Below are 16,400 nucleotides of genomic sequence, written 5' to 3' on the forward strand. Positions count from 1 at the left end.
GGTAGAAAGCTGACTTGAAGAAACTCAGTTTAACAAAGGGAAAAGCACACAGTACTTTAATATTTTAATATTAGTCCATCTAGAGAAAAAAAAACTTAGCTCCAGAAGTGATGAGAACTTTTGTTAAATGTACATGCTAAAGAGTCATCTTTCCTTCTCAACATCAGGATATTTTGTTTGGTGGGGTTTTTTGGTTTTTTTTTTTTTTTTTAGTACATATTATGGAATTTCAAGGAAATCTATTTCTCTAATCCTTTGAACAGGATTGAAACCGGATTTTTAAGTATAGCATGACCTTGAAAGATACAAGTTTATCAGTCTCCAATAGATAACCAATTATAAAAACAATTTACTCCTCTGATACTTCTCTACTTTCTAGGAATGCCTACAAGGCAACAACGAAACCCAGTTCCTTGTAGTGACAGGCCAACAAATATCCCATGTTATTTCTGTGTATTCTACAATTCTTATTTCCAGTTTACTCTGAAGAATAATTAAAAGCTTTTTGCGTTTTCCTGCAAAAGCATTAGACAGAGCCATTTATCCAAAGTCTGTCAAAATTTTGCTGCCACTGGTAAAAGGTTATAAAGCTGCAATAGCATCACTCCTCCCCCAATTCTGCAGGTGACAGATCTGGTATAACTTACAAATTCAAGGGAAAGAAAAGCTGAAAGTGACAGTTTGCACTATAACCCTTTGATTATAACTCTTATCATCATATTTCCTTTGAAAACCCCCAACATTTTTCAGAGCTTGACATGATGATGTTTTGAAAACTTTATTATTGATGTTCATTTGGAAACTGTGAGCAAAACCCAGACAGGAGCTTTACACCACAGCAGCTACAGATTTCTTGGAATCAATCTCCCTCAAGAAAGTGTTCCATATACTTTTATATTTGTAAAGGAGACAGCTCATATTAAATGATTTTTGAGAGGGCAAATATTAATCTCATTTTACCTAATGTTTCACTCAGGAAATTAATTCTCTTTTGGCAATTGGCAGTGCCAGATACATAGAGATGAACTAATGATGAAGGTCATTTGCTGAACGTTCTTCCTTTCTAAAAGAGATGCTCATTTCTTGTCTGCCGTGGATAAAATTAGGAAGTTTGCATAGCAGGAAAATTTTTAAGAAAGGAACAATGGAATTTTTTTTGTAACAGAGGTTCTTTATATTTACAATTACAGACCGAAAATACAGTCACAAACAGGGCTTTATAAACTTAAATATAAGCACAGGTAAAAAAATAACATTTAATAGCTTAAGTGTCATAAAGGTTTCAGTCTTTGGTTATATTCATTTATTTGGAGAAAGCGTTGTCTTCACCTCAGTTTATTCTACTTCTCCCTTGCAAAGTAGAGAAGGAAGTTTTATAAAGGTATGAAATGATCATTACCAAAATTATTCCAGTGAAATTTCTGTAACTGCAGGTTCACATAAAATTGCAGCTGTATTTCAGTGAACTTCAAAAAAATCATTCTAATTACTTCAGTTAAAAGCTGGCTCAAAAATACAGCTTTTCCACAGTCAAATAAGCACACATAAAAAAATATAAGTTAGTATAGGTAAATCCAAGTAAGTTTATCATTTACTAACTGGCACACCGCAACTTGTCTTTACACTCAGTCACAGCGACTGAAAAAAAAAATACACTTAGTCATTCTATTTAATTATAAGCTCCATTTTCTCTAATGGTATGATCTTCAAGGCTCCTTAATAGAAAGCTTTTGTTGCAAATGGCAAAGGATACTATACACAAAAGAGCAGAATATCTGTTCTTTGTGAGATAGAAAAGACTTCCACTTGCAGTCATGCAGGAGTCCCACACTGTCAAAATTATTTTTTTTTAGTGATGAGAAAAGTGCTATGACATGTTTTGAAGTAGCCCATTATAGCTGCTAGTGCACCTTGTGCAGGGAAAATTGTAATCTCTGAGACAGAGCGCGAGATTGACAAGGCACTTGGGACCTCAGAATTGGCACGGAGATTAAACTGAAGTCCCCACAAGCAGAGCAATCCAGAAGAGCCCAGTTACAGGGGACTGCAACATTACCGGATTTATTCAGACTCCTGGTGATTCATTTTTCTCAACTTCCATACACATTTCTTGTTTTCAACACAAAGATATATTACTGGCTCTGCATGGCTGTGTACAGACAGTTTTTACATGGCTGTGACCTCTATCCTAAAAAGGGCCACAGCTGTTTCGCCTCTGCTGCACCCAGCGCATAAGAGGAAAAGTCAGAGTAAGCATCTTTGATCACAATGCAAACCTACTTCACAGTTTGTATGAAAACAATGTTTTTCCACTTGTTTCAGTAAGCCAGTAATAGATTTTCTTAACAGAAAAAGAACAAAGTATAACAGAAAGGACCCATGGATTCGTTTGCTCTCAATTTATAGCTACACACTGTCCTTTCCTCAGAAAGGATTGCATTGCTATAAGCTATTCTCAAGTGCAAAAATTGTCACAGAGCTTTATTTTCCATGGCTTGTACTTCTGTGGAACCACTGAGGTAGCAATGTATTATCCCACAGGAAACATCATCAAGATTAGTAAAATACCTCAGAAGAAGGACAATTTCTAAATAAAGGCTGCTGTAATTTGCCAGTAACCATTTGTCAAGATCACTCATCCTTTATTACTGTAAATGGTATTTTTACCTTTTAAGCCTGTGTAATGCCTTTAATTTCCCAACTACTAAACCAAAACCAATAACAAATCAAGTTTCCCAACCACTAGATACAACAACAAAAAAAAGATTAAGGAAACCAGTTATTTATATATTGTCCTGCTCTAACTCATTCCAAAACTCATACTTCAGAAAGTTTAGAAAATTTAGTATTACAATATGGAATAAGTATCCAATAGAATACGTTTAACTTTCCCTATAAACACACTCTTAAATATCCCTTTAACAATGTAGTATAAACAACATTCCCGAGATGAGCTTCAGAGTTTAAAAAAACAATGTATTTTTGACATTTAAAAACGCCATTTTATTTTTCTGCACTTTCAGTCATCTAATACTCAGAAAGAAATCTTAAGTCAATAGGTAACCATAGGCTGACTCTACAGGTTTGGCATTTTAGCCCAAGAGAGAAGGAAATTAAAAAAATCTCAACTTGTTTTGATATATATATTTCATAGAATTGGAAGGCACCTCTGGAGATCATCTAGTCCAACCCCCCTGCCAGAGCAGGGTCATCTTAGAGCAGGTTACACAGGAACGCGTCCAGGCGGGTTCTGAATGTCTCCAGAGTTGGAGACTCCACCACCTCTCTGGGCAGCCTGTGCCAGGGCTCTGCCACCCTCAAAGTAAAGAAGTTCCTCCTCATGTTTAGGTGGAACTTCCTATGCTCAAGTTTGTGCCTGTTACCTCTTGTCCTGTCCCTGGGCACCACTGAAAAGAGCCTGGCCCCATCCTCCTGACACCCACCCTTTAAGTATTTATAAGTGTTGATAAGGTCCCCCCTCAGCCGTCTTTTTTCCAGACTGAAGAGACCCAAATCCCTCAGCCTTTCCTCATAAGAGAGTTGTTCCAGTCCCCTAATCATCTTGGTAGCCCTTTGCTGCACCCTCTCCAGCAGTTCCCTGTCCCTCTTGAACCGGGGAGCCCAGAACTGGACACAGTACTCCAGGTGCGGCCTCACCAGGGCAGAGTAGAGGGGCAGGATGATCTCCCTCAACCTGCTGGCCACACTCCTCTTGATGCACCCCAGGATGCCATTGGCCTTCTTGGCCACGAGGGCACATTGCTGGCTCATGGTCACCCTGTTGTCCACCAGGACTCCCAGGTCTCTTTCCACAGAGCTGCTCTGCAGCAGGTCAGCCCCCAACCTGTCCTGGTGCATGGGGTTATTCCTCCCCAGGTGCAGCACCCTACCCTTGCCCTTGTTGAACTTCATAAGGTTCCTCTCTGCCCAGATCTCCAGCCTGTCCAGGTCTCTCTGTACGGCAGCACAGCCTCTGGTGTGTCAGCCACCCCCCCAGCTTTGTGTCATCAGCAAACTTGCTGAGGGTGCACTCTATCCCCTCATGCAGGTCATTGATGAATGTATTGAAGAGGACTGGGCCCACTACTGACCCCTGGGGAACACCACTCGTCACTGACCTCCAACTAGACTCTGTGCCATTAATCACGACCCTCTGAGCTCTGTCTTTCAACCAGTTATCTCTCCACCTTACTGTCCATTCACCAAGCCCACTCTTCCTAAGCTTCCCTATGAGGATGCTGTGGGAGACCATGTCAAACGCCTTAAGTCAAGGTAGACCACATCTACCGCCCTCCCCTCATCTATCCATCCAGTCACGCCATCAGATTAGTCAGACATGATTTCCCCTTGGTGAATCTGGATTCCTATTGTTTAAATACAGAAAAATTTACTTGGAACATTCTATCTTCCACCTGGATTTTAAGTATAATTTTATCTTTCACCATCTGCAAGATTTCACAAATCCTGACAACTTGTCTTGTAGTTAACAACTGGATGTAGCTTACATTGTGCTTTTTTTGCTTTGCTGAACTGACAGCTTTCACACCGGCTCTGCAGGGTAGCTGGGGGCTCCAGGGAAGAAAACAGACAGAGAAAAATGTAGTAGAATAAGCAAAGTAATTAAAAGAATAAGGTGGGAGAGATATAAAAGTAGTGATAGTAAGGAGCACGGGAGAAAGGCAAATAAGCTATTCAACCAAATCAGATGGCTACTAGTTTCACTTTGCTTCACAGTAGAGGAGAGAGAGCACTTCCTGGTGCAAACGCTTGTAAGTTAATTTAAATTCAGTGATAAAGCATCCTCTTCCATAGACATTATAAATTCCTTTTGTCCCTTACATAAGTAGTAATGCAGCTATTTAAATGCTTTAAGTGGTAAAGTGCAAGTTTGAAAGAAGCAAGTTCGTATATGTTTTGATGAGGTGGGACTGGAAAAATTGAATGCCATGAACTACAGCAGCTAATTTCAATTTCAACTAGATCCGAGCTCTCACTAAAATACCAAGTGACAAAATAATTCAGTGCTGCTGTGACAGAATGAGATTGAGGTTGAGAATGTTAAAATGGCTGCAGTACCCTGGCAGTAAAATTCATAGTTAAATCTAAAGAAAGTTTTTGGGGAAAAGCAAAAAAACATCTCAAAGGGGAAAAAGTTTCATTGATAAACCCTCAGCAAACTTAAATGAGAAAGGAACTGACATTGCTCCTCTTATTCAGTATTTCGCTCTTTATGGTAGCCTGTCCCATGCCACTGAATTGGTTTCATACCCTGCCTTCTACTAGGGGATTTGAATTGGTGCCCAAGGGTAGCATGCCGCCTGGAGCAAGACACCACAGATAAACTCATTTCAGTCTTTTCTTTTAATATCATCTTAGATATAAATAGTTGCATGTTTATTGGAACGAGAATTAGTATTCAGACGTTCAATATTTGAAGAAAGTACGTATGTTTACACTTGCTTTCTTTGGTAGTAGTGCCCACCCAGAACCCTGAGGTGTGGTACAGGGGCCTGATCTGAGGGAGAGAACAGCCACCATTTCCAGCTCTCGCTGAAGTTCACACGTCTGTGCTCACAATCAGATTTCTGTTCATATTTACACTGTCCATATTCACAGCATCCATGTACCACAAGTAAGTTTTTAAAACAAAGCTTTCACAGCAAAGTCATAACAAAATATTTTTTTAAATATTTCATTTTCAAAAAAGCTCTTACCTATTTTATTTAGATTCCACCTACTTTCAGTATCACTGTTTATATAAAATAAGAAAAACTTAACATCTGGAACAGACATTTCTTTTGTTTTGTTTGCAAAAATTTTGGAAATCACAGTAGACCATCATAGAACTTTGAAGAATAACCGTTATTTGGTGAAAGCATGACAAAGTTTGTAAGTAATTCTTAATAGCAAATTTTTAACACCACATTTCCTTTAGTTATCCTCAATCTATACTAACAATTCACTTTAATGATCCTGTACTTCAATATCAATGGCCATTGATTTATTAAAGCTAGAAGATGGACATAAAGTATATGTGTCAGCATATGTGTCAGCTTCATTCAAGATACCGTGAAAGCAAAGTGTAAAGATCTTACAGTATCAGCATCACTAAGGCATCTTACAGCTATTTCAGTGAAGTTACCTGTGTGGTCTCTATTTTATGGTCTGTATTTAAATTCTATGGACAGTCTCATCAACATGACTTGTATGACTGAAGCTCATTTTAGGTTGAGTTGAGAATTTTATTATGAACAGTGGGAAGACAGTAGTAAGTACAACAAGGGAAACTGCTAACGTAAGACAAAGTGTTGATGCCATTCGAGTCATCTCTGAAACTTTTTGACCTTATTGTTAAACATCTATCTAGTTCTGTTATTATTACACTGTACCAGCAACTTAAATTTATCTCTGTCAGATTTTAAATAGCATCTGGAATGCAATTGTGTGTCTTATGATATGTTACAAGCAAGAGGGGAATTAATTTGATATTCTTAACTTGTCCTTTTGAGATATCACAAGGACAGAGTGCGGGGGGGGGGGGGGAGCAGCGCCTCACTACTCACTAGTTTTAAACAAAACCACCAAAATTCTCACGTTAAAGTTCAAATGATTAATACAGATCGCCATCACTACATAACCATAGTGCAACTACATAATCACACATAAATCAACAATTTTACATTTTATAGCCCCAACTCTAGATAAAGAGTTTATCTACAAATGAATATTTTAGTCTACTTGTACCAGGCAATTTCTTTGTATAAGCAAAGCCATGGAAAGGAATACAACCTACTTAGTTTCAAGAAACCCAACGGACTATCACACCCTTAGTGATCTTTGATTTTAGTTGATACACTCCCATTTTTCTCTCGATGTTTCCAAACCTGGCATATAATAAATGACTCTTTTTGGCATGGATTTGGATCTTTTCCATTTCTTCTACCCCACCTCTGACACAATTAGAGAAAGTCTTTCCATGATATAGGTCACAAAATGTCATCCTGGCTTCTCTAGTCAAATCCTAGCCAAACAAACAGAGAACAGTTCAGAAAGTCTTCAGATGAGCAAGAAAAAACAGAACACATCCATGAAACACAGAGGCCATTGAACAGGATATACAAAGATGCACACAATGATTAGTTAATACTAAGACAACTAGTAACCATACGAGAATGAATACTGGCTCAAACACACCCAGCTGATGAAAGAGCTGTCATGACACAGCTTGTGTCACGGAACCCAGAACGAAAAAAAAGTTTTTGGCCTAAATTCTGTTCCTACATGGTGACAGTACCAACAGAGCCTTAACTGTTCTCATTACCAGTGCTGGTTTCAGTTTTGCAGACGTTTTAAGGAGGCAACTTAAGATCTAGCACAAGCTAAGCAAGAAGCTTTGGTGACATTTCACTATAGCACATACTGAACCTCAGACAAAAGTCTCTGAAGTTAGCCTTGTTCACGAAGTGTGCTGCATGGTTCACAAACAATGCAAGAGACTTAAGGACACAGACCTAAAGGTCCAATAATCTTGAAGCTCAGCGTGGAATAATATACCTATCCTTCAGATAAGCGTGACTACATAACTTAAAATGGCCTCTACAACCAATATACCAAAGCTCTTCACTTGCATCTGTAATTATATTTTAAAATAAAGGATAAGTACCTAACTGCTGTAGTAACATATGCGGGGTGTGTCATATCTGAAAGATTAGATTTGCCATCTGAATCTTCTGTAGCCCAATTTTCAAACCATGGAAAGTACTTTTCAGCAGTACGATTAGCCATCTACCTGCGTAAAGAAAAAGGACTTCTTCCCCTACTACATACCATAGTACCTTAAAGAGAACTGCAGTTGGGGGAGTCTTAGGCAGAGAACTGAAGAAGAATGATGATTCTGTGGGGTGCTGGATTACTTAAACAGTTTATCAGCAATGCTAAGCTGACAAACCCACACCAATAGTTGCATCAGGTATTACACTTACTAATTGTCTGCCCAGGCAAGAGCCCAGCTTCTGCAGAAACAGCTTAAAGACTTCACAGACAGCTAGTATTCAGGCAAATTACATAAATTCCCCTTGTGGCAAAGACAATGCTTTTAGCCAGTGGTACTGAATGCAATGCTGGAAGCTTTCTAAGTCTTCTCTGCCCTTTCTTAACACACACACTAATTAATCTCAGTGGGATTTTGTAAAGTGGAGAGAACAGTAACTGTAAAATAGCATTCAGCAATCAGACATTTCTGAACTGATATGAGTTACTTCCCCAGCTACTGCAATTTCAGAAACCCCAATCTCATTAAGAAGCCATTAATGCAAAACAATGACATCAGGATGTCACACCACAGTAACGAAGGCTCATTAGAAGCACAGGGTGACTTTCTGTAATGGGGGAGGAGGGAGGAGAATTGTTTAGGTATTTTTTGGCAAATCTGCTTTCAAGCAGGTGCTCAATGTTTCTTTTCAAAGCAGGGCTACAGAACAGAAGAGGAAGATACTTAATGCAGTTATGCTTGACTACAGGAAAGGACTGAACTACTGTAGATTAGGAGAAAAGATATGGGCATGATTTATTCTGGGATTTTTGTCTTCCTTCCCCTCCCCCCATTGATTTCATTTTGCTCATCTTAATTCTAGGTCTTGCAAGATCCAATTTTTATAAACATGCAAAAAACTTATATAAGCAATTATACAGAAGTTTCAGGAGTGATGATGGATGGGCACATAATTGCAATGGGTTTTGTTTTTAACTGACATAATTTTCAATAACTTTTTTTAAAAAATCATTTTCTTATGATTACTGTCATTAGAACCATCAGCTTATTTCAGGAGAAATCTCATGACCCCAACTAGGGAAAGAAGTAGTTAGGCAATCACTTTTTATTATTTACATTATAGAACAAACATCAATACATAAGTATAAATATATAATTTTAATATTTATACAAGAAGAAATTTAAATTTCCTTCTAGCTGTTTTAGAGCTCACTAAATCAAATATATTATCTTTTGATTGAAATCACTTAAGAGACTTTTTGCAGCATTCTTGTTACTTCAGAACAGATGTTGGATCATGCAAGTTCAGCCCCGTAAAACATGGCAAAGTTACACCTTGAGCAGTAAAAATAATGGGGGAAAAAAAAAATCTAAAAGAAGTTGGTGCAAAGAGACCAGAAACACAGGGATTAGATCTTGATGAATTGCATAAAAATCACTTTTTCTAGTCTACTTATCTTCTGTTTTGACATTGGAGAACACTGTATAGACGCACATCACATGTAAAGATACATACAGAGAGAGGGAGTCTCAGGAGCCTGTAAATAATAACGTTACAGTGAACAGAAGACTACAGTGGAATTTTCCTCAGGCATAATCTCAATTTCACTAGCATTTTAAACTGAAGTTTAAATTATCAGTTTAGAGGCTCAGTTGTGACTACAATTTAGGCTAATGAATGTTTTTTGATCCTGATACAGGTTTATCATAACTTCAGTATCTCTGCATGGATTAACAAATAACTATTGCCTGAAACTGGCTGTAATACCTAATGACAAAACCCTACAAACTCAGTTCTAAACAATGAAACAATACCAATTCCTGTAAGTTTAAATAAGAGGTCAAAATAGGCACTGCTTTTAAATCTTAACTGTATATGCAACGATTTTTATTTAATTTCAAGCCAAAGCGGCCATTTCAGTCACTGACAAAAGTGTTTGCCAACAGGCTAAAATGATAAGCAATACCTACTATTTACATACATTTATAACTGCACTATAGCCCTTTGGCATAGCACATTTATTAGAGACAAATACCTGTATTTAAATCAGAGCTGACAAAATACTGCAAGATTGAGCACTTTACTCCAACTTTGCCTAGGTAGCTTTGCTAACGTGAACAGAATTGATGGCACCTATCCAAAGCCTAAGAAACAATTCTGTTTCTTTTGTGAAACCAAAATGGTAAATTTCAAAATTTAAAGTAGTAAATATCTGTGCAGCTGCAGATTTATGTTTAGGTGTCTCCTCTGTCCTTTGTAAGGACTGTAAGCTTACTATATTTTTGCAGCATTTTTGTTTATACAGAATCCAAGTCTCCTCTGACTCAGGTTTGCAGCTGCAATGAGAAAATGCTCATATTATAGGTCTTTACAGTAAGACAAAGATCCCCCTCCTATGCTTCATATCACAATTCTCTTATGCTATATGGAGCTCTCAGTGCCTTACCTACTTCAATTATAATATCAGAGTCCAGTTTTATTAGGTCTTGTTATTATAGTAGTGTCATTTAAATTAGCAGCCGCTTGTAGTTAACCCAAACTGGAATTACCAAGTGACAATATTATTTTTTTTTTTTTGCTTTCTTTATATAAGAAAAAAGAAAGGCTGGCTAGGCTGTTTTGCCATTACAGAGCTTTGCTACTTTTTCATGTTCCAAACTTCATTCCCATGTTACTATGGGCAAAATAAAACAAAACTGATTTAAATATAGAACATATTATAAATGCGTAGTTTTCTCTTCTGACAGCCCTATTATTCCAAGTGATACAACGTGAATAAAATCACATACAAATATAAATTTACAAGCTCTACAGTGGAAGAAGTTCTGAACCTAAACACAGTCCTATGTCCCTGAGCTTAAGTATCTCATCCTAGTCTGGAAAAAAAGTAAAAACAGCATCTGTTTGGATACTCATTTATCCCATCTTACTTCTGTGTTTAAAAGGAAGGAAATTGGGAAAGGACTTCTTGAAGCAGGGTCTGAAACTGTATTTTCACATTGTTTTTTCTGCATTACAGTGTTGAAGTTATGAACATATATGACATGCTTTCATATCGCATGAGATTGACAATTGGAAAAAAGATATAGATGTCTGAGTTTTAAAATAAGCCAACAGTGGCCAATGAATTTGAGAAGTAACTAAAATATGCACAGTAAGCTCCAAATTCTTATTTCTTGAATGTCATACCAACATTAGCTCAAAGGAAATAACTCAAAGGCTAATTGATTAAGACTTGTGTTAATAGTAGTGAAATTTTGGTTTAAGATTTAGAAAAATAACACATTGTGGCAAGTTTGGCAGGAACCCTATTTCTACTACAGGGTAATTTCTGAATGTAATGAAATTTTCCATTAGCATTCCAAGGCTTCACTAAAACAGTGTATTTTACTGACTGCCTTCAGAAGCAGCTGATGTGGGAGGAAAGGATCTAGTACTATCCTCTGCAAAACCCTTTTTCATTTTAGTTTCAAAGACTCATTAGTTTCTCTGACTTCCAAGGCTGGGTTCCTATCCCCCTCACTATTTTACTTTGCCTTGTCCTATGGACAATGAAAGGTCATTTTAGTTCACAAATGCAAAAGCTGAGTTATGCATGACAAACCAATGAAAACTGTCTTAACAGTGCTTTGTAATAGTTAAGATTACAGGTAAGCAAATTAATGTCAATCTTAAGAAACACGATTGATTTCTAAACATCCAATAATGCCAAATCACAATTTCCTGATTAAATCCCTTTACTTAAAATCACTTCTGAAAAAAACATTGCAGTACTAGTCAAAATATCACAGATCTCTGTATATCACAATCTTTAAAAAACTAAGCATGTTCAGCCATCTGGTTTAGGACACACCAACAGAGGCAACGTTGTTGTGGCTGTCTGCTGTGGACTGATTAGAAAGAAGCAAGTAGAAGAAACATCACATTTGCAGGCCCTGGTCCTCAAAGGGGACTTTAATCACCTGAGTATCTGCTGGAGGGGCAACACAGCAGGGCACAAGCATTCCCTGGAGGGCTGAATAACACCAGCACCTGCATGTGCTCAATGAGGCTATAACTGGATGGGAGGTGTCCTGGTTTCAGTTGGGACAGCATTAGTTTTCTTTCTAGAGGCTGCTGTGTTTCAGATTTGGTATGAAAAGAATGTCAATAATACATATTGGTTTAGTTGTTGCCAGATGATGTTCATATTGGTCAGGGACTTTTTTTTTTCAGCTTCTCATAGAAGCTGAGAGGGACCACACACAGAACAAGCTGGCCAATGGAATATTCTATACCATAGAGGCATGCTCAGTATGTCAGTGAGGGTTGGACTAGGGGCAAGGATCCATGATCATTGCTCAAGACAGGCTGGGCAGCCAATCACCAGATGGTAAAGCAACTTGTGTTGTATTACTTTATTTTGTATCTATTTTCACCATTATTATTATTTTCCTCTTCCATTAATGTTCTATTAAACTGTCTTTATCTCAGTCCACAAGTTTGTTTTGCCTTTTTTTCCCCTTCCCCTCCTTTGCTCCATCTTGTCCCTACCCTTCTTGCAGGGAGGGGGAAAAGCAAGCAAACAGTGTGTCATCCTAGTTGCCAGCTGGGGTTAAACCACAACAGACAGCAATAAAGAAGATAGAACCAGCCTAAACTCTGTGGTGTCCATGAAAGGACAAGAGTCAATGGACACAGCTGAAATAAGTGACATTCCATCTGATCATAAAAAAAACGAAAACCCCTTTTTTAATTGCAAGGGTGGTCAAATATTAGACGAGATTGCTAGTCCCCATCCTTGGAGTTATTCAAAGCCTGACTGGACACAGCCCTGACCAGCTTGCTTTAGTGGACCCTCTTTGAGCAGAGGGATTGAAGTAGATGAATCCAATTGCTTTTCTTCTGGTTGATTTAATGGACAGCCATCTTCCAATGATTAGAGCATATATATAATCATGAGCCCAGGGAATATATTTCCCAGACCTAGTGTTTCCACTATAGATATTAATTATATTATCTACATTGTACAAACAGTGATTTCCACGGCAATTTACCATGAACTTTTTCCTTACTAATTTTCCTCTTAATCTCAGTAATTGTTAACACTGTGCAAAGCACAGAATAAAGAGATAAATGATTTTATTAGTTCATACTGACTGAGCTCTTTATGACAACGGCTGAGGAAACTTGACAAGCTTTCGATTTATAGAGAGAGGCTGCCTGCAGGCATCTCATTCCTCCAGACACTATGATATCACTTGCAATTGCACCCAGCTAATAACACACCTTACTCTTGGCCTCATTTCTCTCACTAAGTAGATTTGCTTTTAATGTATTATGTATGATTCTTAATTTGTCAATCCCCAGCACCAATGATTATAACATGATCACCTGAAGGGGCCTTAACATCATGATAGGCCAGGCTGAGTTCAGATGCATAAATATTGCTAGAAAGACAAGCTTAATTGCACCCTGACCCATCAACATCAATAGATAGATGTATAGCCATAGCAAATGAGTCCAAGCATTGAACATGACTGGAAGCTGTTAACTGAAAGTGAATTCATGAGCTTCAGAAAGGTTTAGGGCCTCTGGAAGGGCCACAACCAATCTTCAGTTACAGCAAAACAGCCCAAGATGAAAAAATGGCAATTCTTTTTAAAAAAAAAAAAATCATTTTTTTTAAACTCATGCAGCCATTGAGAACCTGCACATTTGACTGCTCTTTGCAGTATATTTTAATGAGTTTTGATTTGTTCTCACTCACCCAGGGCTGCAGAGAGAAAACTAGAAATTCAGGGACAGATCCAGCACACTTTCACTCATTCAGTTAATACATTAATTTCAATGGTATGATCACTGAAATCTATAATCATCTAGATTTGCAGAGAAGTATGCACGTTGATTTGCCCCCAGAGAATTAGATGAGAAAGTTTTCCTCCATAGGTTAGATGCTTTAGGGGGTATTCTCCAATTTTCCTGTAAAAATAAGAGATAAAAGTTATCTATTCTATACTTTGCAAATAAAATGCCAACTGTAGGTGGAAGCTTTTGTGAGCCATTGAGAAATATTAATAACTCACAAGTATTAGTAACTCACAAGTGAAGACGACATGAGTATGTTTAAATCTTTCCTGAAACAAGTTATTGCGCAATTCTCAAGAAGAGTTGAAAGATGGAATCCAATTCCCACCCAATAAATGAAAATGCACAGACTTATCTCCTCCAAAATGTAAACACAACTTCCCTGATGCTTTTCTGTCTCCTATTGAAATATATAAAGTTCAATGAAAGCTTACACAAATTTTCAGCAGGGAAGATTTAGTGCTAAAGAGAGAAAACGCTGGCCTCAGAATTAAACGTGAGCTTTGTCAACAGACCCAGGATTTCACTTAGTTGACTTTCACAAATATGTTAATTTTTAGTCACAAGATTCAAGACCATGTTCTTTAACAAATACAGAAAACAAGTTTTGAAAAGGAAAGCCATTAATTAGTGAACAGATTTGAACCAGTCCTCCATATGTTAATATTTTTTAATACATGGAATGAAGGAATACTCAGTTGATCAGCATTGATGGACTGGGAGGTATTTACATTTCAAATGAAACCATGTGAAAGTGAGCCTTAAAAAAAAAAAATCACTGAAATTCTTGTGCCTCCCAGAGGCACAACAAGCAGTTCAACACTTGTGTCTAACTTTTCTATTACCAAACTGATACTGAAAAATCCAGCAGGGGCTACATGACCTTCACGATCACATCCAGTTACTAGCAGAACAGAAGGCGGATGCAAAGCTAACTCAGTTCACACTACGCTTGCTTTAACTCACTTCAGCAGGTGGTAGACAGGTTGGCTGGCAAGAGAAAAGAACCTGGAAATTGTATTCTATCTTATGTAAGACACAGCTGTGATGGAGCACAGCATGTTACAGCAATGCCAATACAGAATGACAGTGGCTCACTATTACTCCTCCTTACACACATTAAGGAGAAAGGAAAGAAAACCAAGGCTCTGTTTATCAAAAAGGTGGCAAAACTGTGCATCTCCTTTTGCTAATAGCTGTTCCTGAAGTCATAATTAAGTTGCAATGAAAAAAGTTTCATCTGTCATAACCATTATTATTCAAGATTTTTTGACTTAAAAATTCTGGAATAATAATCATAATCTTGAAATCTCTCGATATTACCAATATACTGGGAGAAACACTAGGAAAGAAAACTGAATGCTCATATACAATAAGTGGTCATGCACTGGACAATCTGTTTGGCTAGTTTTTAGAGCAGCCCAGCTAGACCTGAACATTTAAACAATTTGTAAAGAAATCCACACAAGTATTTTCAATCTGATATGTTTTAAGCTACATGCCTATCAAATCCTCCCTTTACTTAGTATCCCAAATCTAAAAAGAAAAAACATGTCTTTTTTCAAACACTTGCTTATAGTTCTTTGAGAATGGAAAATATAACAACATTCTGAAAGGTAATACATGCAGTTCCCCTATTCCCAGTCATGACCATCTAAATTTTAAATACTAATTATATTTTCTGTCAAATTTTTCTAAAATCAGCTGTTACAAGGTGAACATTTTCATGCAGGTTTTTTTTGTATAGCTTATTTTTAAATATGAATTATTTCACGTTTAGGCAGAGCATAATGCAGAACAGTTCTACAGAGGGTTTTCTATGGATTGTTTCCTCGCTGTCTGTCATATGTCTCCTGGGAAAGTCGTAACACTGGGCGTGTTTGACAGCACAATTAAATGGAGAAGCCAGTATATTGCCACAAATCAGCTATCCCATCACACAGCCTGATCCTACCAGTAGTGTCAACTAAATACTCTCTGGTACAGTGTTTCAGGAAGCAAGGTGAACATTTATTGTTAACTAGAACAATACTATATTCGTGGGCTGAATCATAGTGCTAACACAGAATGAAAACCCATCCTTCCTCTTAATATTTTACCAGGTTACAAAAGACGAACTCAGTTAATAGTGATGCATGCAAGTTGTAAAGTCTATAATTAGTTTTTTCTTCCTGGCTATAAATCTTCTAGTTTTCAATCATATAACACTCCTATCAAATGGGATCCTATTTTATGGAACCAAGAACTTGAGAGAATCATAGCTAGACAAGCGAAAGATAAGCTTTTGACAAGTATCATAAGTTAAAGCTGCAAAACGTCCACCACCAACTCAAACACTCTTCCAACTTGTCCAATCTTACCCAGTTTCCAAAGCCATTTAATGTAATTTTGCAATCAATGGTATGTGTCCAAATTAGCACGTAGACAAAACTATGCTGCATAGTATTTCTTCTACACTTCATCTACCCAGGCCAAAAAAAAAAAAGGCATCACTCATCATTTTTATTGTTCTCCTGAGTCCCCTTATATTGTCTTCACCAACAGAAAACAAATGAAAATAAAGCAACATCAAAAGCTATGCTTAGTCCACAGAATTAATTGGAAGTCTTTACATTCTTTTGGATTTTTTTTCATTATACCTACTGTTGGGGACAATCTATTTTGTATTTTATCTCTGCAGGAACAGTATTATAAGCTGTTCCAATCATCCGGGTGTATTAAAAGTGTTACGCCTTCACCACATCTTATTTGCCTATGAATAATTTTTAGGAAGATAACCAC

General features: G+C 37.4%; 1 long non-coding RNA gene across 2 annotated transcripts in view; it reads right to left on the reverse strand.

Moving 5' to 3' along the window:
• The window catches only part of LOC141746577 (uncharacterized), a 167,576-nt gene that overhangs the window by 89,703 nt on the left and 61,473 nt on the right, over positions 1–16,400 (reverse strand). Inside the window, exon 3 of one of the 2 annotated variants that reach the window (XR_012588408.1) lies at positions 11,819–13,733. The exons of the other annotated variant lie outside the window; for it this stretch is intronic. This is a non-coding gene — a long non-coding RNA (uncharacterized LOC141746577). Of the gene's footprint in view, positions 1–11,818; positions 13,734–16,400 lie in introns of those variants that run through there. 2 annotated transcript variants of the gene reach the window in all.

Source organism: Larus michahellis, chromosome 7 (assembly GCF_964199755.1).
Source record: "Larus michahellis chromosome 7, bLarMic1.1, whole genome shotgun sequence".
Taxonomy (NCBI): Eukaryota; Metazoa; Chordata; class Aves; order Charadriiformes; family Laridae; genus Larus; species Larus michahellis.